The 21,779-nt window shown below is 41.9% G+C and overlaps 1 long non-coding RNA gene across 2 annotated transcripts; it reads left to right on the forward strand.

Moving 5' to 3' along the window:
• The first annotated feature begins 15,469 nt into the window (after nt 1-15,469).
• LOC129015774 (uncharacterized) lies at nt 15,470-20,780 on the forward strand. 2 transcript variants are annotated; one of them, XR_008494659.1, is made up of 3 exons: nt 15,470-15,925; nt 18,501-18,722; nt 19,674-20,780. It is a non-coding gene; the product is annotated as an uncharacterized LOC129015774 (long non-coding RNA). The 2 variants fall into 2 exon arrangements; XR_008494660.1 differs by having other exon boundaries at nt 18,598-18,722.
• Nucleotides 20,781-21,779: the final 999 nt, after the last annotated feature.

The raw sequence follows: 21,779 nt of genomic DNA on the forward strand, positions 1-21,779 counted from the left end.
AACCTCCATCTCCTGGATTCAAGTGATTCTCATGTAGCAGCCGGGATTACAGGCACTTGCCACCACACTCAGCTAATTTTTGTATTTTTAGTAGAGACAGGGTTTTGCCATGCTGGCCAGCCTGTTCTCTAACTCTTGGCCTCAAGAGATCTGCCCACCTCGGCCTCTCAAAGTGCTGGGATTACAGGTGTGAGCCACTGTGCCTGGCTTCATCATAGTATCTTTCTAAGTGCAGAAGTTTTGAACTTAAGTTGCTTTTGAGAAAAAGAAATATTGTGGAGCTTAGTGAAAAAATTCAAGAGAACCTGCCTTTCAACCCCTGCTCAGCCTCTGTTTTTTTACTTGACTGCCATCTCTCTTGCTGTGTGGACTTTTCCTCATCAACTCAACCATCTGGTGCCTACTGGTGGAAGCTGTGAGTGGGTAAAAGCCAATGAGGTGTCAGGGAACAACAGTAGAAACAGAAGCCAAACCTAACCTGCCCTGGAGCTTCCCATGTGCTCTAGAAAGGGAAGTGCCTTGTCTGCTGAGGCACCTTCTAGTACTTTCCGGCTTTAAACGAAGCATGGATCTTTTCCTTCACAATTAACAAAAGCCCTTGTTCAGGTATGTTTGGCACGTTCTGTCATGCTTCTTTGTCACAAGCAAAACAAGAAACTAGGGATTCTTCAAAATTCTATTAGAAAATAGACCTTTCAGGAAACGTTGCAGAATTGGCTTTCTGGGATATGGGGCCAAATATTCCTTCATTCCCTGAGAATTGACTTCTTTCTGCTGTATGCTCCAAATGAACTCCATATATACATACCGCATCATGCCTCTAAATTTTTAGGGCACACATTTCTTTACATGTCTACCTCCTGCAATTACACTGGAAGCCCCTTGAAAGCATGGCCATGTTTTGTACATCTTTGTATGTATAGTGCCTGTCTTAGTCCATTTCTGTTGCTATAACAAAGTACCTTAAATCTGGTAAATTATAAATCATAGAGATTTATTTCTCACAATCCTGATGGCTGGGAAGGGCACCAGAAGATCTGATGTCTGCAAAGCGCTCAGTGTCTGCTTCCAAGATGGTGCCTTCTTGGTGCATCCTCACATAGCAAAATGACAGAGAGCAAAAAGGACCAAACAGACTTCAAGATCTGTTACAAGGGCACTAATTCCGTTCATAAGGGCAGGGCCTCATGACCTAATCACCTCCTAATGGCCCCACCTCTTAATACCATTGCATTGGTGATTAAGTTTTAACGCAAATTTTAGAAAGACACAAACATTCAAACCATAGCAGTGCCTACCACAGAACTGATACAGAATAAGAACTCAATGGATACTACTTGAATGGCTGAATGAAAGAAGTGAATTAATTGTTCGTATCCCCAAATCTGAGAGATATCTTTCTGTTTAATAATCTATTTTGTTAAAACTTTGCTCTGGAGTTGGACAGACCTGGGATCACATCTCAGCTCCAGTTCTTGCTAGCTGTGTAACTGAGACAAAGTTCTCAGCTTCCTTTGAGTCCCATGGTTTATTAAAGGGGAACAATGGTTATAATTATAATAACTACCTCATGAGTGTGTATGGATTCAATGAGTTAACACAAATTGTGTAAGCCAGTGCCTGGTTCTTAGTAAGTGCTCTGTAAATGTTAGCTCTGGTTATTTACATGCTGTGCTTTATGTGACCCATTTCTTATGAAATAATGTTTGCTACAGGTAGAAGATGATGGTGATGGCCAAATGTGCATTATATATTTTAGTCTTCATAACAACCAGTTATTATTATCCTTTTTTCAGTTGTAACTGAAGTGACATGCGTGAGGTCACAAAGCCAGTGATAAAGCTGGGATTCAGACTCAGGCTGACCAGACTGTAATCTCTAAACATAGTCACTCTGTCCCTTCACACAGGAAAGCATTCTCTGATTTGGAGGAGAGAATTCCAGTAGCCAAGGATGGTGGCATAGGCCATAGACATGGGGCTGGCAAATTGCTTAGCCTAGAAGAACAAGAGTCAGCCAACTTTGAGGACTCCCAGTTCTATCCCCCTCCCTCTTATGGCAATAGGATTAAGTTCTGTGTATTAGTCCATTTTCATGAGGCTGATAAAGACATACCAAAGACTGGGTAATTTACTTAAAAAAAAAAAAGAGGTTTAATGGACTCACAGTTCCACGTGGCTGAGGAGGCCTCACAATCATGGCAGAAGACAAAAGTCACGTCTTACATGGTGGCAGAAAAGAGAGAATGAGAGCCAAGTGAAAGGGGGATCTCTCTTTATAAAACCATCAGATCTCGTGAGACTTACTCACTACCATGAGAACAGTATGAGGAAACTGTCCCCCATGATTCATTTCTCTCCCACCAGGTCCCTCCCACAACACTTGGGAATTATGGGAGCTACAATTCAAGATGAGATTTGGGTGGGGACACAGCCAAATCATATCAAGTATATTGCAGAAAACACGAATAACAGTGGCTAAAACAAGATACAATTTTTTTCTCTTACATAAGAAAAGAGCAGCCTAAAGCTTATTTAGCCTAAAGCTGGTATGGTGGGTTCCAGTCCACAGGACCAGGGTTCTACTTTTTTGCTCCTTGAAAATAAGCAACCAGGAGAAGTGCTGTTCTTCCTCACAGGGCCTGAGATTCTCCTCCCCCACCAAGTGTCACCTTTCTGCTGGTCTGCAGAAACTCCTCTGTCTCTTCAGGCAGCACCAGATACACCAAGCAGACCAAAACAACATCACAAAAGCTCTGAAAATTAAACTGTCTTTGTAACCACAGTCCACAAAAGTATGCCAAGACCTCTGTGCTAAACCTAAACAGGCTGACTGCCTGCTAAAATAAAAGATTAAAACAGGATCCAGAGTCTCCTAACATAATAGCCAAAATGTTCAGTCTACAGTAAAAAGCCATGACACTGAGAACCAAGCAAAACACAAGTGAACTAAAAAAGACCATCAACTGACTGCAACGCTCAGATGAATCAGATGCTGGAATTGCCTAACAAGGATTTTAAAGGAGATAGAAATGCTTCAACAATCAATTACACATTCTCTTGAAACAAATGAAAAAAATATAAAATCTGGGCAAAAAATAGTTTTTTATTTTTTTAAAAAAGGAAACCACAGAACTCTAAAATATGCAACAGAAATAGAAAAGGCATGTCTCCTAGCCAGATCAGCCATTCAAAGAAGTGCAGAAGAACTATTCAATGATTTTCACCTAATTTCCTTGGCTACTTTCCAGCTGCAAGGAATGCTGGGAAATGTAGTCTTTAAGCAGGCACACCAATGATAGACTGGAGTTTTGTTTATCAGGTAAAGGAAAGAATATGTATTGGGTTACTAAGCTACCCAGGTCTGCCCCTTACACAAAGGGCTCATACATTGGGAACAAAATCAAGGCTCTGGGAGTTTGCATTGGAATATGAGCTTACTGTGGATAAGACCAAAGAAATCCTGTGCACACGGATGAGGATTATAAATCGTGGTTCAGGCTGGCATGATCCACAGTTACCACGATTCCTGTATGCCTGCAGAAAGACAACTTGATGTGACCTAATGTCACTAACATCTCGACAGGCTCACCTTTTGAGGGAAGGCTATTTAATTACCTGATTAATTTGCTCATCTTAATTAACTTGTTCCTATTGTTGATAACCTTGTATTGATTGCTCTGCTGGTAGTAATTAGAAAACTGGTAAAGAAGTAAGGAGAGAAGCCCAAAGAGGGGGGCAGCACAGCACAGAGATTGTCTTCCTGTCTCCTAAGAATCTACTGTGTAGGCTGTGAGCTTAGCATATTTGCTTCTCTTTTTAGGTAAATATGTTATAGACACAAATGATGTTCTCTGTTGATTATTTATACCCACTCCACGTTCCTTCTTAGAGCATCTGCCCTTTTCATTTTTTCAAAGACTCAGCTCTCATGAGCCCCACATGACCTGCCACCCCCATCAACCATAGCTGATTGGACAAGCACCTGACCTAGACTGTGCCAGTCACATTTGATTGTTTCAGATTTCTGAATCAGAGCATGAAGAAACAGTACCAGTTAACTTTGGATGCTGAAACTATAGGACGATGCAGACTTGGAAGGTGGACAAGGTAGCTATTTCGTGATAGCCACCATGGACCCTGTATTCCTACCAACAATCAGAGAGCACTTGTCAGTTAAGTTCACCAGACTCCTAATGGCGTTATAGTTCTCCTACCAAACTTCTTGCCCCAGGGTGTATAGACTACCTCTGATTCTTTGATAGAAGTTTCCCTGTACATTAGCTGACTCAAGTTCATTGCCATTTTTTGCAACCCGAAGAGTTCCTTCTATAACAAAGCACTCTCATCATTGACTTCTCTCTATCTTAGTTTTAAGTGCCTCTGGTGAAAATGCAAATTTAAAGGACCTATTAAAAACAACAGAGTGGGAGTTGCTATCAAATAAAGTATAAACTGCTAAACTGCTAAGGCCTCTATCAAGACCAATGCTGTGCTAACTCTTTCTAACCCAGTAAAACGAGGCTCTATTGTCCACCACTAACATGTCACCACCTCCCCTATTGACTTCAGTCCTTTGGGACCCCCTAATTCTCAAACCCAACCCAGCTTCCGAGAACTCTATTGCCTCCCAGAAGTAATCATAGTCAACACTTAGTGGTAGTTATTTTGGCTTGAGACCATGGCCTTGCAAAACTGGTATTGAAGTGATGCTCTCCTATCTAATTTGACTGAATTGAGTGTTCCAGTAAGACTGGTGATGTTTTCCTTGCTTCAGGGTCCATCCTAATGAGCAAATGCTGCCTCACTTTCATAGAAAGCTGCAAATGTAGGCTCGTAAAGAAAATCTTTACAAACACTTCCTGGTGTCTTAGAGATCACCCAACACAATTACACATGGGGATATGCTGGGAAGTACTAAAATAAACCTGATTTATCCTTCACATATGCCTTTCATTTGCTATTGTGGCTTCAAAGCTCAAAAAAAAATAGAGAGATGTTGCTCTAAACTTTCACTATTTATTAACTGAGAATGTAATGGAAGTGAAACAGCCAACAAAAATTAAAAGCAGCTTACTCAGGGATACAGAGTCATGACTATGTGGAGCCCCATATCTTTACTTCTTTGTCTAAAATCCTCATAAGCACTGTCTGAGTTTGCATGAGTCCGACAAACTAGAACAACTCCCAGCTTCTTTGAGAAGAATGAGGACATCTTTGCAAAGAAGGCGGAGGAAAGCCACATGCTGCTTATAACACTTTGATGGCTACCCAGTGCCAAGGTTTTTTTGTTTTGGTTTGGTTTTTTTTTTTTTTTTTTTTTAACCAATCCTGACAGCAGAAATCTGGAAGCTTGATCCTAGAAGACTGAAGAGCCCTCAACATAACCCTGAACTCTCACATAAGAGAGGAACTCTTAGTTCGTTTGCCATTAAGAGAAAACCACAGACTAGGTCATTTATAATGAACAGAAATTTATTTTCTCACAGTTCTAAATGCTGGGACATCCAAGATCATGGGACCCGCATCCGACAAGAGTGTTCCAGTTGCATCATTCCATGGTGGAATGGCCAGAGAGGGTGAGGGAGAGAAGCAAAAGGGGGCCAAACTCATCCTTCTATAAGGAACTCCCTCCTGAGATAACAGCATTAATCATTCATCAAGGCAGAGCCCTCACGGCCTAATCACCTTTTAAAGGTCCTATGTCTTAATACTGTTATAATTAAACTTCAACCTACATTTGGGAGGGAATAAACATTCAAGCCACAGTAGAAACCAACTTCTTTTTCTGTTGTTAAAGCAACACTTTTTTTCTTCTCTGTTACTAGCAGCCTAACCAGATCCTAATAAATACACAAGCTTCTATGTCGACAAATATGTCTACAATGCTCTTTAAATGGCAGCATGGTATTCTAGGATATGAAAGTGCCACCATTTACTCAACCAGCCCATTCTTGGAGGATGTTTAAGCTGTTTCCAATATTTTGCTATGTTCAACAAAGTATTAAGGATCTCCCTAGTAGCTAAGCACCCATGTAAATCCTTAGATATCTTAGGATAAACCTGTAAACTAGTTTATGCATCCTAGTTTAGCTGGGCCCAGCTGGACCATCGCACATATTTAAATTTTTGTGAAACGTATTGCCAACATGCATCTCCAGAGAGGTAGTACACCAAATTATGCTCCTACAAAAGTTGCAGAAAGTTGCCTGTCCATCCATACTGTCACCCACAATGGTGATTATTACTTTTTATCTGTGACAATTTGATTTATGCTGGGATTTTGCAGCCAGCACCAAGGTAGCATGCTGTCTCTCAGTCTAATAATAATTTCCCTCTCCCTCATTATCATCACCAGCACTACCAATTTCTCTGCACTATGGGTACTAGCATCAAAAATGTTCCCATCACATTTACTTCATTTTGAGGAAAAGAACAGTTACTACCATTCATTCATTCACTCATCACACCAATATTACTGAATCCTACCTTGGACCAGCATTGTTCTAGTAGATCTTGATAATATAGTGACAGACAATACCATCCTTCCCACCATTTACATAGTAGACTGCCTGGGGCTCATAGTCTACTCCCATCTCAGCACATGAGATAGTCCCATTATCACATTCTCTTCTATCTCTCTCACAGGCACTCACTCACCAGCCATGGAGAACTTAATGGGCATTAGGTTCTTAATCCTGCTGGGTATAATTGGAGATAACCACCCTGGCTGACTGAGCACTATACCAGGCTACTCATGGATGATTTGGTTATTAGACATAATCAGAGTGGCCCTTGTATGCTAAAAAGGAGACTCAGTCTCCATCCCATGGAAGATTACATTTTTCTGACTGCCATCCCTCAGATCTAGATGGTATTGTCTCCCTGACACCCAAATATCTTCAATCATATGACCAAGCTATGGTTCCCATCACTCTTCAAACCCCTGAGCATTTAAGCAACCCAAGGAAGTCAGAGCTCTGGAATCTTCCAGGAATCACAGTCTCTAAGGCAGATGGAATCTTAGAAGAAGTAGAGGATCCTATTTGGTAATTTCTCCCAAGTCACCCTTCATGTGCCCTGATTCTACAGTAGCCATTCTCCCACCTTCGCAGTTTTCCAGGGTAGATACATGGGGAGACATGACCCAGAAGCCACGGCCCTTTCCCACACATATCCAGAGTCAGCACACAGGTGTTAGGGCTCCAAAGAGATGCCCAGATGTTATGATTTGAGGTACAGAAACCTGACAACAGATCCAAGCAAACTGGGATCTCTCTGGATTCTTGACAAGATCCGCAGTCTAGTCATAGAGGTATGCCTCTTGCAAATTTGACAGGAAAAAATAATGTATCTCTCAGCAGCATTCCAAGTTCAAGAAGACAGTGTGTGTACACGTGAGTGTATATGTTTACATACATGAGTATGTGTGCTGTGGCAGGGGGCTCTTTGGAAACCTTCTAGCAAATACAGGTGATGGCTTAACAGGTTGATGTGGTTTGGCTCTGTGTCCCCACCCAAATCTCATCTCCAATTGTAATCCCCATGTGTGGAGGGAGGGACCTGTAATTCCCACATGTCGAGGGAGGAAGGTGATTGGATCATGGGGGCAGTTTCCCCCATGCTATTCTCATAATAGTGAGTGAGTTCCCACGAGATCTGATGCTTTTATAGGTGTTTGGAAGTTCCTCCTTCTATCTTTCTCCCTCCTGCTGCCTTGTGAAGAAGGTCCTTGCTTCCCCTTCATCTTTGCCATGACTGTAAGTTTCCTGAGGCCTCCCCAGCCATGTGGAACTGGGAGTCAATTAAACCTCTACTTTTATAAATTATCCAGTCTCAGGTATTTCTTTATAGCAGTATGAAAATGGATTAATACACACATGTATGCCAGTTTCTATTCTGCTATTTTCCACAGGGCAAGAGAAAAGTTTTTGAGCTCTGCCCAGTTTTCATCACACATTCGTTTGTTTTTTTCTGTTCGCTGATAGAAGATAATCCCTCTGGGAGCAGAAGGCTTGTCTATCTTGCTTGGTACTACCTCCCAATAGCCCAGAAGGGTCCCTGGCATATAGTAGTTGCTCAAAATATAATGTAAACAAATAGGTCATCACATTTCATTGACAAAGCCATCTGTGAGGGAACCTCTATCATTCATTCATATTCTCATTCATACTGTGTGGCTGATGCTATGCCAGACATAAGCCATAGTTAATTTTCTACCTCCACCCTGCCAGGTGCATTTTGGAGCCTAAATGTATCACCAGAGATGGAAATGTGCCCTTGTTAGCATATTTTATCTGTCTCTTCAAATCCATTTTGGAACAAGGGAGGCAAATAAAGACATTGGTTTATCACTGGCGATGTAGATGAATTTAGTCCCCCCACCCCACATATACACACACTCACACATATGGGACTCAGTGGAAGAGATGTGGTTCCACTCTACACTGACATCCCTGCCTTTCTCCACAGTGCAGGCAGGCAGGATCCCATTTGACTTAAGCACACGTCTCAAGTTCATCACCTCTCCTCTCCCTCAAACACAGAGTCTCAGCTTAGACTGGGCCTCATCCTCCACAGGACAAGTCTCTCTCATCCTAAGCTGGGAATCCCCAATGGGCAGTATACCTCCAGCCAAGAATCAGGCTAGAAAGCCGGAAGCATGCCTGCAGGCTTAGTCTTCTCAAGGCAATGTTGGGAGAAGAATCCCCAGAGGGCAAAGTCTCCTGCAGCCAGCTCACTGATGATTGGCACCTAGGTTTACTGCGGCTGGCTTCAGGGCCTGGGATCAGGCACACTGCCATCTCAACAGATGGGCACATGGGTAGATAGCCAACAGATAATGCATGTACAACAAATGTGTTTGTCAAGGGTAGTTTTTCCAGGCAGAAACATCAAAACAGGCTCATCTTTTTCTTTTCTTTTCCTTTTTTGAAACAGAGTCTCACTCTATCTCCCAGGCTGGAGTGCAGTGGCGCAGTCTTGGCTACTGCAACCTCCGCCTCCCAGATTCAAGCATTTCTCCTGCCTCAGCCACCCAAATAGCTGGAATTACAGGTGCACACCACTACACTCAGCTAATGTTTGTATTTTTAGTAGAGACGGGGTTTCACCATGTTGTCCAGGCTGGCCTCGAACTCCTGAACTCAAGCTATCTGCCCACCGCCAGGGCCTGCCAAAGTGCTGGGATTACAGGCATGAGTCACTGAGCCTGGCCCAAAATGGGATCATCTTGAGTCTTCCCTCCTGTGCGCCTCTGCTGGAGGCTGGAGCCTGAGTAGCGGGAGGAACCTGAAGAAGAGCTATCTAATTCCTGCAGAAGGAGGAAGGGGTGACCCCAGGGAGCATGAGGTTAGGACGCCCCTGGGGGGAAACAAAAAATGCCACCCCTTATTTTCTATGCAGGCAACAAGAGGGAGTGAGGTTAGACATGAAATAGATCCCTGGGGGTCTCGCTTCCTCTCACAGCTGAGAAGTTGTGAAAACCCATTTTGTAACACTCACGTAGCTATGATGAGCTTTGAAAAAGATCTGGAAATGTGCAAAACATTGACAACTGCCCTGTGATCTTCTCCCTGGGAAATAAGGAGCTCTATCCTCATGAGCTATAAATTATGAATCTCATGACAAGTATCCAGAGGTAAGAAATGTCAGCCCATGTACTGATACTGCTTTATCCCCACTCACGGCAGACACTGCTAATCGGTTACAATGTATTTAGTATTTTCTCACCAACCCAAGGTTGTACTTCAGACCTTCTTTTCAATAGCCCATATATTCACAGAGTACAACATTCAAAAAAAAAATACAAAAGGAGAGATATACTTGAGAAACCTTCCTCCCACCCCTGACCCCAAGCCACCCTGTTCCCCTCCACAAATGGAGACCGAGGTACCTGGTCTCAATCTCTTGTGAGACAGCATTTTAGGAAACCAATAGCTTTGAAAGGTGAAACTGATCAGATTTAGAATCTAGTTCCATTTCAGAAGAGTGACCCCACTGTGCTTCAGCCAGTAGTGATAGATAGTAGCAATGATAGATAGTAGCAATGATAGAGGTCCTGAAAACACTTTACATCGAGGGGCACTGCTTTGCCCACAATGACCAATACGTTCCTGAGCAACATCTGGACTTCACAGGGGCTGGTGTCCACTGCGCAGGGCGGCACTGTCAGGGCTCCAGCCTTTGCCAGCAAGACCTTTTCATGGACTGTCTTAGGCTTGCTCTTAGGGATCGGGGTCAGATACCACACTGGGAAATTTCACAGGGCTGTGAATGTTGATGAAGCCTTGGGAAAGCAAGGGGCAGCAGAGCAAGCACTTGGCCCAGGAATCAGAAGAATCTGGGTCCTTTAATCAGTTCTGGTATCTTTCAGCTGTGTGACCTTGAGAACATCATTTCCCTTGTCTGGCGTAAAATGAGGGGGCTGCCCTGTTGAAGAGCAGTAGAGAGAGTGGTTACACCCACAAGCTTTCAAGCCAGGCCTGTTAAATTTGAATCTTCTTTACATCACCCACCAGCTTAGTGACAGTATGCAAGACACAGAAGCTTTTCTAACTTTCATTCCCCACAACTTAAAGTGAGGGGAATAATAGTACCTACTTCATGAGGCTATTGCAATAATTAAATGGGTTCACAATACATTTAAACCATGTGGCATAATACCTAACACATGATAGCACTCAATAAATGCCAGCTATTATTTTCTGATGACTTTCAAAGGTGGCATTAGATCGTCACAGCAATAGACAGAGGAGTGAACTACCTATTTTAATACTAATACTCCTGATGACAACTGGCTACCAAGTTATTAGAAATTTCTCACTTGGCTATGGCTGCCACCCGTGTACTCCAAAAATAGTGTCATTAATTGTTGTAATCAATGATTACCATTAGGGAGGTTTATGATGATGACCATCTTCCACCAAAATAAAGCTTTTACCTTATCACCAAAATCACCTAGGCCAATAGAGAGATTAGAAAATGCTCACAGGGAAACCAGGCATTTGGATCCTGAACCCTGAAGATGGGGTCATGACTTTTCTTCTCAGTAAACAAAATGTGGGAGATCTGTTTGGTGGTGAGAAGGTTCGGGTCTCGTGCTATCAAAGTGGCATCAGACTTCCATTAAGGCCTCCTCTTGATATGTATCATTAGGATAACTGTTATGAGTTGAATCGTGTCCTCTAAAAAGATATGTTGTAGTCCTAATCCCTGGTACCTGTGACTATGCTTTTACAGAGTCTTTGTAGATGTAATCAAGTGAAGACAAGGTCATATGGAAAGAGAGTGGGTCCCAATCCAACATGGTTGATGTCTTTGTAAGAAGAGGAAAAGAGACAGACATGCATGGGGAGAAAGCCCTGTGATTACAGAGGCAGAGCTTGGAGCAATGTGTCTACTCCAAGCCAAGGAATTACAAGCATTTCCAGCTAACACAAAAAACTACAAGAAAGCATAGAACACATTTTCCCCTACATCCTTCAGAGAGAGTATGGCCCTACACCTTTATTTCAGACTGGTAGCCTCTAGAACTATAATGAAATACATTTCTCTTGTTTTAAACCACTCAAGTTTGTGGTAATTTACTACAGCAGCCCTAGGGAACTAGGACAGTCCTTGATGAAGGTAGATTGGGGGCTTGGTTTAAAAAAAAATCAAGGAAAGATAGAGGCACAAGATCTTTGGGAAAATCTATGACTATTCTCACTTGCACATATTTAGAGAATTATGCACATAAGGACTCTATGAGTAACATCCTGCTAACACAATTCTTATTGTAGGGACCACCTGGCTAGTCCCTCACACTGGAAAGCTCTTGGTCCTGGACCTTACCAAGTAAACTTCCTTCTAGCATTCAGCTTCCTGTGTAGATTTCACCTCCTCTGAGATGCCCCCATGGACTGTCCTCTTAACAGTAGCTTAAAACTCTAGATCATCTTTATCTTTTTTTTATGTTGTTCCAAAATGTAATACCATATGAAATCCTCTTGTTGATTTACTCCTGTTTGACTTGCCTGACTCCACTGTGGTGGGATGTGAACACCACTAGAGGATGGTGCTGTCTTGGGTTCCACCGTCTCTAGAACCCAGACAAGAGCCTGGCTTGTAACAGGCACACGATTCCATATTCCATCATGTCTAAGATGATCTCAATTGTGAGATGCATCACCATTACTGTGTGTGACATTAAGAAAAAAAAAACATGCTGCTAATTAAACTTCAACCTGACAATGATGAAGAAACATAACCCAACCTTAGAGATGTTAAATTACAAAAAAAAAAGAAAAATGTGTCTTAGATGCAATGAAATGTGGTAAAGGTTTCAATAATAATAACCTCCACTCAGGGTTCTGTTCTTGAAAGAATCACTGAAGCCCTGTGAAGACCAATGTGGAAGTTGTAGCGCTGCCCCTGAGCACAGTTCTCAGAGTGTGAGTGGAGGGAGAGAGTAAGGTAGGTGTCAAAGAGGAACTGCAGATGGGGCCAATGCATCTGCAGCAAGGAACATTCTGGCCATTTCTGAGACTCATGATGATGTCACAGAACTTCAGAACCCTAGTATACCCTCGACCACCCAAACGTCCGACAAACCTATTGAATCTTACAACATATGTTTGGATAGCACTTGCCAGCCTACAACGCACTTTCACAGGGATTCTTAAACTTCCTCCCACCTCACATCCTTTTAAAGCAAGTGAGTGTGGGAACTCTGGTTCAGGGAAGTTAAATCACTTGCCTAAGGTCATGCGGATCATTAATGCCATAGCCAAGACCTGAGCAAGTTCTTCTAATGCCAGGTCAGGCCTCTTGCCACATACTTCATTGACTCTAGTGCCTAACCCATACTCATCACAGAGCTCACACTGGAACCATTGTTAAACAGACTCTAATGGAAATGACTTCATTCAGCTGGTGAATATTTTGGAAGATTCCAGAAAAATATGAACAAGTGTTTGAGTGCTCTTAAGGGGATTGTCTGACATCTTGGCTCCTGACTCATCCTTAGAAGTCTTCCAGCCACCTTGTACCCATTTCAAGCCCAAGGGCTCTTTAATGTAAATGAGTTACTGAGCAGGTGAGAGAAAATTCTGGGCCCCTTTGAGGGGGTGTATTTTGGAGCAGTTTGCTGTTTTCTTAAAGCTTGGGGAAGAGTAAGCAGTAATCAATAGTGAAATCTGCCTGAATCTCGGAGGCTCAATGAAGGTGCTTTTGAAGCACATCACAGAGCTTGATTTTCTGTTATTTAGTGCCAAAAGTTATTACCTCAGCAGCAGTGCAATGTCTAATTTATACCAAATTGTTAGCTGAAATCTATTAAAGTTTATTAGCACCATCTCAGAATACAGTAACATCTCACTGCTTCAGCTCCTGTTTAAATTGACCAGCTGGTTTAACTCTATTAGCTTTGAGGCTGAGATAAACTGGAGTCCACAGGAGCCATCCGCAGCACTGGGGGGAATGAATACAGATGAAGCTCAGGGTATTTGGGGTGTTAGCTGCTACCAAATTGCTGCAGGCTTCATCTCTCTTGATGCAGTCTCTATCCTGTTATTGTATTACCTACAGGATAGGGAGCATCCTCAGAACTCAGAAAGCAGTTGTCAATGGGCTGGAGCTTTCAGCAGATAAGGAGGCATTTATGGAATTGTGAGGCTGTTGGCCTACCACCAGGACTTGGGGCAACTTGGGTTGTCTGAAAGAAGGGATTTTTTTTTTTTTTTTGAGACAGTTTTATTCTTATTGCCTAGGCTGGAGTGCAATGGCACAATCTCAGCTCACTGCAACCTCCGCCTCCCGGATTCAAGTGATTCTCCTGCCTCAGCCTCCCAAGTAGCTGGATTATAGGTGTGTGCCACTACACCTGGCTAATTTTGTATTTTTGTAGAGACAGGGTTTTGCCATGTTGGTCAGGCTGGTCTCAAACTGCTGACCTCAGGTGATCTGCCCTCCTGGGCCTCCCAAAGTGCTGGGATTACAGGCATGAGCTACCACACCCAGCCAAGAAAGGGATTTTTTAAGACATTCCTCAGATTGCCAGCAAGCCCATGACTTCTAGAGCACACTTCCAGTTGGATGGAGGGAAGACAAAAGATCTAACGTTACCAATAGAGAGATATTCCGACCTTAGGTCCATCCTATCTGTCCCCAGGGCAAGGATCCCAAAGAAATCGGACCACACCCATATGGAAGCATTTAGGTAGAGGCTGAACGACCCTCCACAATGATACACAATGTTCAATCATTTTGGACAGCCTGAAGCAGTGGGCATATTGGCCTTAAAAGTCACCCAGATCTGGTTGGAAAGCCAACCTCATTGCTTACTGGCTGCACAGTCTTGAAAAAGTGACCTGGCATTCTTGGTCCCAGTTTTCTCTCCAGGGAAAATGGCTTTTCATGACAGTTTGAGTATTGCACATGAAGCATCTAGCAAAGCCTCAAGCGCACAGTAAATATGTAATCAGCATTAGTTTCCTTATCTTTACCTCTCTTGGCATTTTACAGTCATTGATTTAATTATATTTTCATTTTGCTCTATGCTTCTTTTAAGCTCCTTCGTGCTCATTATCTCAAGTCTGAAAAGAACCCAAAGAAGTAGGTGGAGCAGGAATTTATAGTCCTGTTTTACATGTTAGGAAATCCTTGATTTAGAGAGGTTAAGAAACCCACCCAATGTCACACTGTTCCTGTAGAAGGAGGTAAGAAGGCTGAGTTCCTAAATTCCACTCCAGCTCACCACATGGTTATGATGCCACAGAGTTCTATAAGGAAGATGGACTTCAAAAAAGCAACTAGCACACCGAGCCCCAATGTTAGGGCCAGAGCTGTGTTGTCTCAGTGGTAGCAGAAGCAAAATTCACAATCCTAGTGCTTGACACATAGAAGGTGCTCATCATGTGTGCACTGAATGAATGAACTGATGAACCAAGCTAAACTCACTCCATCAGGATCTCCCGCATAAAAGTAGGAAGAAGCTATGTTAAACAAGAGATGAAGTGCAAAGATGGTAGAAAGACTTAGAGCTTCTAAGTACCTGACCATGATCCTTCAGCGAATACACATAAAATGCACTCCATTCTGAGTCAAAGGCAGCCAGACCATCCCTGGCAGGAAAGAGAAGGCTCCTGGGGCATTGCACTATTAGTGCCCAAGGGGTGGAGCTCTCCAGGTAGTCAGCCTGACTCCCCACACCTTCTGCCTGGCTATTGATACCAAACCTCCAGCACTTGACTGTCTTCAAGACCCCTTGAACTTTTGTCAATACACTCTGTATCCCTGGTACCAACCAAGCACAGGGCCTGACAACAAAACTGGCTTTTCTGCATTAAATAAAGGAGGTTAAATAAAGCAGATGTTATTAGCTCCACTTTATAGTTAAGGAAAATTAAGCCCAGGAAATGAGCCCAGTGGCTTCCATTCCTTCACAAATATTAATTCAATAATTCAATAGAGTCTCCATGCCTGCACTGTCTTAGGTGCAGGGAGAAACCATGATAAAAGAGCAGACAATGTTGCTGCCCTCAAGGAGCTGACATTCTAGTGGAGGAAGACAGATGCAAAGAGGAATGTATGCCCACATCACACAACTAAATTGTGGCATGATGGAGTTCAACAAAATATGGATACAGAGAGCAAGGTTTGAGGGTAAATTTAACCAAGGTAGGGTAATCAGAGGAGCCTGATCTGAAAAGGTAGGAATTAAAATAAGCTCTAAAGGATTATTAGAAACCAAGGAGAAACGAGCTGACTGGTAGAAATGGAGAGTGTTTCAGGGAGAGCAAAAAGCCCGTTCAAAAACCTCATTCAAAGAGTTGGGCAATTTGAAGAATTGAAATGAAACTCTAGGACTGGGCACGGAGAATGTGAAGAAGTGAGGTGGGGGATGGAGCTGGAGAGATAGGTGGGACTGGATCCCATACAGCTTGGTAGGTCACAGATTTTATTGTAAGTAAAACTGGAACCTCAATGGAAGGTTATTAAACAAGGAAGTGACATGACTAATTTATAATTTAAGATTACCCTCTGCTGTAGGGTGAAAATAGAGGGGTGGGGGCTGTGAAAAATGGACCTACAGTATAGTAGGTCATGGATTTTATTGTAAATAAAATTGGAACTTCAGTGGAGAGTTGTAAAACAAGAAAGTGACATGATTAATGCACAATTTAAGAAGATTGCCCTCTGCTCTAGGGTGAAAAATGGATGGGGGAGGGGGCGAAGAATGGAAGCAGGTTGGCAAGTTGGGAGGCCATTCCAGTTGGGGCAAGAGATAATGATGGCTTTTCTTGGACTGGTAGAGACCTAAGAGGAGGCTTTACTGCAGTCAGAGAGTAGTTAAGGCTTCAACCAAAACCAGAGCCTGAGTCTCCTGGTTGTCCAACAGGATCCTTTAAACTGACCATGCTCTGATGGTATATGGGACAAAGGAAGATGACTGGTGGGGAAATAAGAAGGTCATTAAGAGAATACATCTAGAACACTGCACCCAAACTAGAGTCCACAGCCCCTTAGGGTCCACACACATTCTCTCCGAAATAAATTTTCATTGTCACATGAAATTTCAGCGACAAGCAAGAATAAATCAATGGAAGCATGTTGTGGATTATTGGCATGGCCACCTTCTCATTGAGTTCAGCCATATGATTTCAGAAAAGACTTTGCTTTTGTAATTTGCCATCCTGTAGGCTCCTAATACTACTACCTGTGTTACCTGCAGAAAAGAACAGAGAAAGATCCAGTGCAAAAACTCATAGGAAATGATCAATTCATGCCAAGTGATGAGAACTAGAGAAGAGAGATGAGAGCATTGTTCATACACAATGGTCTAGGTCTCCTACCCCAAGAGAACTTGCAACAAAGCCCAAAGTACAACAGTCACGTTTAAAGAGAAGATTCCGTTTCAGCCAGACAAGATGATTCATGATATTTATTTAATATTGTTAACTTGAATTTTATTAGATCTGTAGTGATGTTTGTATTGATTTCTAATTTGTTTTGGTTTCATAATTGACTAAAACAATAAGCACAAACAGTTTCTATCTGACTCTATGTTTATATATTCACATTTTAATAAAAGTCTTTTATATACTCATTGGGATCTACGGTAATTATTTTCCTCTCAAAACGGTCTCTATATAACTCAAGTTTGAGAAACCCTAGTCTCAATGAAATAAAAATCAAACAATGGGATGCCCTATTCTAGACCACAAGATTTTGCTTTTTAGTGGTGGCAGGGAGGAAGAAGGAGTATCAGGAAGAGGAATCATTTATTCTTCCTGTTACAACTCCCAGAAGGTGCAAAATCTGCTAAAAGTTAAGTATAAAAGAATGGGCTTAAATTATGTTAATTTATTATTGGACTCTCCCATTACAGTAGAGTACAGTTTCTACCTCTTAAAATAAAAAGCAAGTTGTGGTTTTCAGAATCCCATAGGAAGAAGCTCAGTGAGTTCAACACATAAAGTTCTCCTTCTAACACTGGAATGATTGTGGATTCTTGGGTCTGGTTCCTGACTAAGTAGTTAGCTTGGAGGCAAGCGCCATGCCCTGTGGAAACTAAGTTCCTATTCCCCTTCTCAGCCTCACATGGAGTGGAACTGTGGGTAAACTCATCAGGACTCTTTAAGTTTTTCTTTCTCCTTCTTTTGGTTGTCTCCTGGGCCTATCATATAAATAAACCATGCACATAAGCAGCAGAATTCTGAAGCTATTGTACGGGGTAATGTTGACTTTTCATGAAGGAGAGGAGGTCAAAAACAGTGGGTGTTATTTTCATGTGGCACTCAAAATATTCAAGGTAAGCTTGAGGATCCTGGGGTGAATATTTTTTAAAAGAGACAAAGATAATTTTTGACCAAGGCTTGCACTGATGGACAGTGCCATTCATCAGCTCTCTGATGAAGCATATAGAAATCCCAACATCTAAAAAATGGAGGCAGGACATCAGAAGACCCAGACCAGGAAAGTGAGCTTGGACAGAAAGAACAGGTGACTGCCTATGTCTTGACAGTGCTTCTGTTCACCCAGCTCCAGGATGGAATGGTCCATCCACAATTCAAGAGTGAATGAAAGCCAGCTGTGATAGCCCAGAGAAGGTGGTAGCTACTAAAATAGATTTCCTTTGTTTTGTTCATCCCACTGACCTCTGTCACTCGTCATTCCCAAGGCACACAGAGTGCATTCCTGCCCCATTGCTTTTTAGGTAAACATTAAACAGCACTGCACATGGAAAGAAGCCAAAGTGTTTGATAATTCATCAGCAGCAGCAAACCTGAGTGTTTCTGTGCAATGCAAATTGCTTTGGCTTCCACACAGCTCTTGTCGCTTCAAGTGCGGATGGTAAATAGCCTTCCTTGGGATTACTATCAAGTATTCATTTTAACAACATTAATTTACAACGTGTTATCCCACTTTACATTGTGCTACATGACTTATTCACAGAGCCAGCCCTTCGGCGCCTGATGTTGATTCATTCTAATCACCGCACTTGCCTATGATTTTTAGGTGAATGGGACCTGGACTGGAAAAGGATTGTTTGTGTGGGAATCACTCATGGCAAAAGCAGTGACACCTCTTTCAAAAACCTGTGTCATTCTGGCAGAGTGTGGCAGGAGATGGCCACTGGAGAGGCTGAGTCAAATCAATCTCCTCACCTGAGGACTTCCTGAGACCAGCGCACCGAAGGACCAGCAACAACAACAACAATAATGCTAATGCTCCCTTATGGTAAGTTACACTTTCCAAGTCCCGTCTAATCTATTATTCTCACAATAACCCTATAAGGTAAATACAGTGGGTGGTTTAAGAGCATGGGATCTGGAGACTGTGTCTTGGGTAGAAACGATCTATTGCTTTCTAGCCAAGTGATCTTGGGCAAGTGACTCAATCTTTATTTCCCTCAATTTCCTCATCTTAAAAAATGATATATAATAGCTGTACATATTTTCGGGGTACACGTGATACTTTCATACCTGTATACAATCCAGAATGATCAAATCAGGACAGGGATATCCATTACCTCAAACATTTATCATTTGTTTGTGTTGGAAACAGTACAATTTTTCTCTTCTGGCTACTTTGAAATATGCACTAAATTATTATTAACTATAATTTCTCTGCTGTTCTATAGAATATTAGACATACTATATTATATTAGTAATATGCAGTATATTAATACTATAATACTAGAACTTATTCCTTCTATTTAACTGTATGTTTGTATTCATTAACCAACTTCTCATCCACCCTCCACACTACCCTTCTATGCCTCTGATAACCATCACTCTACTCTCTAACAAATATGGTATTTGTCTTTCTTTGCCTTTCTTATTTCACTTAACACAATGACCTCTAGTTCCATCCATCTTGCTGCAAACGACAGTTCTTTCTTTTTTATGGCCGAATAGTATTCCACTGTGTTTATATGTAACATTTTCTTTGTCCATTCATCCACTGATAGGCACTTAGGTTGATTCCATATCTTGGCTCTTGTGAACAGGGCTTCAGAGAACACGGGAGTTCAGATATTTCATCTTTAAAATGGGGATAGCAATCACAGTTACTACACAGGATTGTTGGCAAGTAAGTAGATTGTTACAGTAAAGCACGTAGAACAGAAACTGGCACGTGGATTATGGTAGTTCATAAACAGTTCTGTTTCTCTTCTTTCCTGTCCAGGACAGGACTGCAATTCTCTGCCTGCTGAAGCTCAGCTATGACCACGTGACTTGCCTTGGCCAATGAAAGAGGAAGAGCATGTAACACTGCTGAACGGAAGCAAGCGGCCCCTGCCTCTGCTGCAGAGATTCTATACGTGTGTGCCATGCTGGAGCAAGGAGGCAGGGAGTCCTGGAGAAAGGAGACATGGAACAGAGCTCCCAGCCCAGTCAATATGTAACATGAGTGAGAAATAAATAACACTTTGTTGCTAGAAGCTTTTTTTTCAACTGAAGTATAACTCAGCTTCCCCTGACCCATGCAGAAAGTCATCTATCAATGTTAAGTATCACTAAATTTATTTTACAGAAGAAGAATCTAAAGCTCAGAGTAATGGTCTCAATATCACTCAGCAATTATGTGATGGAAGCATACTGAAGGCCCACATTTTAAAGTGGACGCCAAGGAGAATATAGCATAAATAGAAATTTTCTAACTGCAGGGAATTCTTGCTATACAACTGCAAAGAATAGGCCCCACTACTTCCTAGCTGTGCCTCAACTTCCTGATCAGTTAAATGGGACTAATAAAAGAGCAGCTAGTGGCTGGGCGCGGTGGCTCACGCCTATAATCCCAGCACTTTGGGAGGCCGAGGCGGGCGGATCACGAGGTCAGGAGATCGAGACCACAGTGAAACCCCGTCTCTACTAAAAATACAGAAAATAAGCTGTGCGCAGTGGCGGGCGCCTGTAGTCCCAGCTACTCTGGAGGCTGGGGCAGGAGAATGTCGTGAACCCGGAAGGCGGAGTTTGTAGTCAGCCGAGATCACGCCACTGCACTCCAGTCTGGGCGACAGAGGGAGACTCTGTCTCAAAAAAAACAAAAAAACAAAACAAAAAATGAGCAGCTAGTGCAAGAGATGGAGAAGGGATTAAATGAGAATACATGTAAATTGCTCATAAGATTATTCAGAATAAACCAAATATTCAAAAATGTTAGTTACTATTATTATTAAGTAACAATTGCTATTATAATCCTAATATCTCCTGTTTCTCATAAGTCGGTGGATACAAGCAATTACATTTACATAAATATGTAAAGTAATAAAGCCAAACCAGAGACTCCTAATCGCCTTCCTGCTTAGTGCTTCTTCATCCTGTAATTTAATTCCGGTCTCTACCTCCACGGGGCCAATTCCTCCTACTGTGAAACATCTCCTTTACCAAGAAGCCTTTCCTGCTCACTTTCATCCAAGACTGTTATGTGCTCCCATAGAACCTGATACCACATGTTCATAGGATGCGTCCTGGGTCTTTTTACCATTGGTCAAGTCTGTCTTCCCAGCTGGATTGGAAGCTCCATGAGGGAATATACCTGTCACGTTCACAATGGTAGGAGCTCGATATTTATTCATAAGAAAAAATAAACAGATAGACACAGGGACAGATGCTATCGGCAGCCACTTACAGAAGAAACAGCTTTAGCAACAAACATGTCAAATGGTGCTCAGTTTCACTAATATTAAATAAATGTACAAAAAAAGATATTATTTTCACTAAAGAGATGGGCCAAAAAACAAAAGCCAACATTGATAACATTAAGTGCAGGAAAGAGTAGGGAGAAGAGAGCAGATTCATACTGTATTAAAACATGGGTACAATATTGTGGAGGGTAATTTACCAGTATCTATTAAAATGTTGCACGTGACCTAATAATTCTATTTCTGGGATTCTACTCTACAAAAATAATAGCGTGAGTATGTAAAGATAAATATGCAAGTGTTCTCATTACAGTATTTTTTGTAACAGTAAATAAAATTGAAACAATTTAGAATGCCCATCTTTGGGGAATTGGTTAAGTAAAATCTGGTACATCTATACGATGAAATATTACATCTTATATAAATCTTTATTGTATGATTCACTAGGGTAGAAGCTTTGTCTTGTTCACCACTAAAAAAACACCAGACACACAGACAGTGATCACTAAATATTTGTTGAATACATTAATGAATATATGGTAATTGAAACATTTTAATGATATAGAATTAAGAGAAAAGATTTAGCCATTTTGAGTAACATCCAAATATTGTTCTCAAATGCATGTAGTTGAACAAATTGTTCAAAA

The sequence above is a fragment of the Pongo pygmaeus genome, chromosome 18 (genome assembly GCF_028885625.2).
Source record: "Pongo pygmaeus isolate AG05252 chromosome 18, NHGRI_mPonPyg2-v2.0_pri, whole genome shotgun sequence".
NCBI classification, from domain to species: domain Eukaryota; kingdom Metazoa; phylum Chordata; class Mammalia; order Primates; family Hominidae; genus Pongo; species Pongo pygmaeus.